Raw genomic sequence first — 6,192 nt, forward strand, 5'->3', positions numbered from 1 at the left:
ACTATGAAGACTGTTTCTGTTCTAGAAAAGTAACGTTTTTCATTAAAGTGTTTTTCACTTGGTTTTTCAGAATTCACACCTTTGTCATTTCAATCACCCTCTTGGTGGGTGGTAGCATCATTTTGAAGCAACTGTTTTTATAAGCAACTCACAGTGAGAGCTTCCCAGGCGAAAGTACAGCCTCCACATGGTGGGGTTAGTTTTAACACAGTGTTGTGCTGATATGTGCTGCTCTACTTTGTGGTACAAAACAATTACTTGTAATTAATAATCACTATTTTTATGTATTTAGGTTGTAAAACTTAATATAATATAACACTTTTCTAAACTGTGTTTTGCATCTGCTACCAGGTTTTTTTAGCAGCTGTCAGAACTAACCCCTCCACCTGTCACAATAAACCTCAACTGTTTGTTTTCATTTGTATCACTTGCTTTTAAAAAGATCAATTGTGCCATGCATGTGTGGCTGTGCATACTTTGTTAGTATATATATTTATACACTTCTATTCAATGGTTAAGACCCCCACAGGACCACCACAGAGCAGGTATTATTTGGGTGTGGATCATTCTCAGCACTATAGTGACACTGGCGTGGTGGTGGTGGTGTGTTAGTGTGTGTTGCTCTGGTACAAGTGCATCAGACGCAGCAGTGCTGCTGGGGTTCACTGTCCACTGTGTTGGTCCACCTTGTAGCGGAGTTTTTGTGTTGGTCATCCTCTAGTCCTTCATCAGTGGTCAGGATGTTGCCCACAGGATCAGTTTTGGCTGTCTGATGCACTCCTGCCAGCACAACATAAACTAATACACCACCACCACCACCACATCAGTGTTACTGCAGTGTTGAGAATAATCCTCCACCCAAATTCCAAATTTTGATTTGCCCATATGTGTGTGTGTGTGTGTGTGTGTGTGTGTATGTGTGTGTGTGTGTGTGTTTATAGGGGTATGCATGCTCTCATGAAGCCAGATCTGCACACGCTCAGCATCACGTAATGACTTGACCCGAGAGATGCCGCAGTTTTGCTTCCACAGCCAATGCTAACACATTATTAATGCATATGCTGTTCCGAGACAATGTCTACAATGCTGGGAGTGCTTATGGTATGCAATAAGAATGATTTATGTGTATTGGAAGACAGAGCGTTTAAGAAAAAGGCCGCGTTGACTGCTCCCAAAAGATTACACCATATAAGGGTATGACATGAGGCCTAGGGCAGATTTTGAAAACAGACATAAAAACAAGTTTCATGAAGATTATAAGAATTTATTTTTTATATACAGGACATTCACACAGCATGCATATTTACAGCGCAATCTATTTACAAACAAAAGGAAAGCTTCACATAACATCAGAATCAACAACATTAGCATGAGTTGCAGAAACAGATTTGACTTCTTTAAAAAGCTGCATTGAGTGTATTTTAATTCACATTTACAGCTGATGGTTTGCCTCCGCTAGCTCAAAAATTGACCATGGAAGGCCTTTAATTTTTTATATACGATAAAACGTCCAGCCTTTAGTGATCATTACAGTGATATATGTAATGGAGATAAATCAAACAAAACATACTCTGCCAAGGTATTCACCCCTACAATCACAAATGCACATACAGTCAAGCGCATATTCACACATACAAAACAAAAAAGCCCACCCATACTACAAATATGAGGTAGATTAAACAGTCAACATTCAGACAAGAAAAGCACACAAACAATATCTGACTTGGAGGGCTCTAGAAACGTGCCATTAGAGTCCAGTACAGTAGAGCGGTAATGAATATCTCTCTATTCACTCACTGTCCACTGTACTGAAATTCCACCTATGTTGTTCTATCACTTATTCAGTGGTATGTAAAAGTTTAGGCAGCTCTGATCAAATCACATGTTTTGTTGATTTTCAAAGTGAAATGAAGTTACCACATCCTCTACAGAGAACACACTTCTGCACATTTTAATACACAATTACTGTCTACCTGCTAAATTTAACATACTGTAAAAAATGTGGCCTGGGCAAAAGTTATGGCACATTTAAACTAGGCAACAATGTCAGTTGTGACATGCAAAACAAAGCTATATTTAGGTGGGTTCCCTGTAGAAGACACTTATTCACACTTAGAAAATGAACAAAACATGTAATTTGACCAAGAGTGTTCAAACTCTGTGTCAATGTCACTGCTAGATTAAGAAAGGTCCAAAAAATATTCAGCTCTGTGGTCAGAAAACTGACCACTGATGCAAGGGACAGAGGACGGCTTACACAAACTGTGCATGAACACATGAGCTAGTCTCTAACTGGAACTGGACACCAGCAAGAAGGATGTACAAGGGAGCGGATTCTGTTCAAGTGGCCAGTAAGAATAGACACTACAGGCGAAAAGGTTGGAGGAAACTAACTTTGCAAAAATGAACATGAAATTAGACACACATTAGAAATATGTGTGTTATCCCAGACATAGTAATATTGTGTTCAATAACTGATTAGTAATAAGTTTAGTGCTGGCTGATTCTCCTGAGTTTTAATAAAGATCTAATCAGATTCTTATTCCTCCACTCAGATGATCCTGAAAACGTCATCATCTCACTCATTAGGAGTTTGTGAAGAACTCAAAACTGATCAATGTAAATCACGGTTATGAACAAAGAGTGTGAAGAAGGCTTTTCCCATATAACACACTACAGTAAGAGTACAGCACTGCAAGCTAATGGAATATTCTGGAATAGCCTCTTTGGTTAAACTAGATGTTAATAATTGTGCTGGTTCTGTTTTCCCTAGCTGTACAATGTTTTATTTTCTTTTATTTATTTATCTTCTGCCTTTCTTTTGGTCTATAGCTTAGTTGGGCAGTCGTGGGCTGGAGGTATGGGAACTGGCCCTGTAACCGGAAGGTTGCCGGTTCGATCCCCGGTGCCGACAGTCCATGACTGAGGTGTCCTTCAGCAAGACACCTAACCCCCAATTGCTCCCCGGGCGCTGTAGATAGGGCTGCCCACCGCTCCAGGCAAGTGTGCTCACTGCCCCCTAGTGTGTATGTGGTGTTTCACTTCACGGATGGGTTAAATGAGGAGGTGGAATTTCCCCGTTTGTGGGATTAAAAAAGTATCTCTTATCTTACCAAAACACACTGAGACACTGGCCTGGGTGCTAAAACATGGTAATAAAGATTACTGACTATTAAACACTTAAAGGGGAATATAGCATTAATAATTCGCATGCATAGACATTCAGAGTGGTTTGATAAAAATAAGACATTCTAGGGAATTTGAATGAGTCGGAATTATCCAGATGCCTAAAGAGTTAAATGCCATCCAGATCTTACAGAAAGTTATTACACATAATGATTATAAATACACTGCCTTTGTTTTTTACCATTGTCAGCATTACATATAAAACCTATGTAGGTTCAGTGGTCATTATGAAAAGTATTTAAGTAGTAATAGTAGTAGTAGTAATATTTAAGTAGGCTTCCTATCACCACTAAATCTATCTAAAGAAATCCCAATTTCACATCAGACCACTCTGAATGACTTTGTTTACATATTCTGAATTATGCAGAAACTTTGGAGAATCAGTGGAAACGCCTCCCTTCACAAGACAGCACTGGTCTTATCATTCATGTATGGCACAATACAGCTGTTACAAAGAGCAATGCAAAAAAAAACGCTGAAACACATTCACCACACACAACGGCAAGTTCAAAGTATTTAAGATGAGTGACTGTTAATCTACGTGCTAAAATTCTACACTGGGGATGGATGGTTTACAATGCGAAAAGAGGGAAACATCACCCACCAATAATCACAGCATTGGAAACACATTTTCATTAGGGGGAAAAAAACAAAACAAACAAAACAAAAGAACACAATCATGGATTGTCAAAATGTCACATATCACTGTCACTACAATTCTTATAGAAATAAGCCCACAAAATTCACAGTATGCCATTAGAATTATAGCTTGGCTCTAGATCATACTTTTCAAAAATATAACTTTATACACAAATATATAGTCATACTCTGTTTCCTCTCTCAGAAGACATCTATACAAGTTTACACTAACATAAAAGCTTCAAAATAAAATACATTCTATATTCTGCAGCACGCGAAACAGAAACGAGCGGTTATGATGAGATACAAATCAAAATGCGCCCAGTTGCACAGACTTTGTGGGGTTTCACACCCGAACATCTACGCTGCATGCAGTGTACAAAGCAAACTAGGCCAACCAGTTCCCTTTTTTAAAAACAAACAAACAAACAAACAAAAAAACAATACTGCTCATAACTGTATTCAACAATGATCTGAAGTTAAGGCACCTTTAATATTTCAACATTCATGTACACTTTTGACGGTGGGATTGTTTTGGCTTTGCTTTGCATTCACACATAATGAGAAGCGTCACATACAATAAGCAAAAAGCTCAAAGGCTAATTAAAACGGTAAGTGCCTCAATATCAACAACGCAGAACGAAATATACAACAAACAATGACGTAGCAATGCAGACTTTGTATCAGTTGGTTGGAATGTTAGTGTAACATCTGAATACCGATGCTCAGTGGGCCACAAGTAACAGATACACTGTTCATTTCATTCATTTGTGAACAGATCTTTACATATTTGTGACGCATACTGGTTTCAACATGGGATATTTTAAAGAGACTTTTACATCTGAACTGGCATCCTATCCACGCTCTGTGCTCTTTTGTAGCAACTGCTCTTTTGCAGCAACGGCTAGGTTGGACAAACTTTATAATTCTGGCAAAAACAGAAAACTTCAGAAGAAGTTGTTGCACAGAAATAAAAATGTTTCTGTCAAAATAGCAGCATTTATGCACTGTTAATTTCAAATGATGTTAAAGTTGTATGCATGCTGTTAGGGGGCAGTCGTGGGCTGGAGGTTAGGGATCTGGCCCTGTGACCGGAAGGTGGCCGGTTCGATCCCCAGAGCCGACAGTCCATGACTGAGGTGTCCTTGAGCAAGACGCCTAACTCCCAACTGCTCCCCGGGCGCCGTGGATTGGGCTGCCCACCGCTCCGGGCAAGTGTGCTCACTGCCCCTAGTGTGTATGTGGTGTTTCACTGCACGGATGGGTTAAATGCAGAGGTGGAATTTAGAAAAAAATCAGTGGAATTCCTCTTTAAAACTACTAATGATCAACTCATTCTGGTCTCTACAGAAATATCTTCTGAACATTGATGAGTCTTTAGCTATGAAGTTACAGTCATTTGCAAATGTTTTGGCTGCTCTTGATTAAATAATGTTTGTTGATTTTCTGCACCAAAATAAGTAATAAAATAAACACCTCCTCTACAGAGACACATTGTAATGTACAATTACTGTTTATTTGCTGAAATTACATTACTGGGAAAAAATATATGAATAGGGCCTGTGCAGAAGGTATGCCACATTTTTATGTTTTATTAATTCCAGCATTCAACTCAGTAAATAAATTAAAATGATGCACTGGCGGAAGAGGCGATATATATCTGTAGAGGACATATTGACTTATTTTCATGCAGAAAATCAATGGAACGTGCAATTTGACGAAATCTAGGCGTGTTTGAACCTTTGCTTGCGACTGTAAGGGAATGATTCAGAGATTCAAAGTAAGCTTACACAACAATAACAGCAGCGGATCTGTCCTACTGTGTATGTGTGGGAAAGTGTAACCTTACTTTAACCTTACTTTTTACTAGTAAACTGTAAAACCAGATATTTTGATAAAACCTAGTTGTACACTACAGTTTCTCATACGGTTAAATGGAGTTTATTGCAAATGTTCTGAAAAGCTTGTCCAACCTAGAAAGTTGCTCGTTGGAAAGGTTGACCGTTTGCAATAAAGCTATAAGGAGACAGTGTGTAAAAGGCTTGGCGGTCTCTAAGCGGATAAGTCTACAAAAATAAACCACTTCTTTGCTGAACACATGCATTGGCTTCTGATATAATGCCCAGATAAGTTCACTCTCTATAGAGTCTAACAGTGATCCAATAACGACACATATAAACTGCTATTTTTGCCAGTAGCTTATGAAGCTTCAAAAGCATAGTAGTTGATAATTCTCACATTACATCTGTTGTAACTGTTCATTATCTAAGAGATAAAATAATTAACTGGATTATTAATAATCATCTGTAAGTATGTTTCTGTAATTATGTTTCCATCTTGCTATATTTTCAAAGCCAAGTTGTTGTA

The sequence above is a fragment of the Pygocentrus nattereri genome, chromosome 26 (genome assembly GCF_015220715.1).
Source record: "Pygocentrus nattereri isolate fPygNat1 chromosome 26, fPygNat1.pri, whole genome shotgun sequence".
Classification (NCBI taxonomy): Eukaryota; Metazoa; Chordata; class Actinopteri; order Characiformes; family Serrasalmidae; genus Pygocentrus; species Pygocentrus nattereri.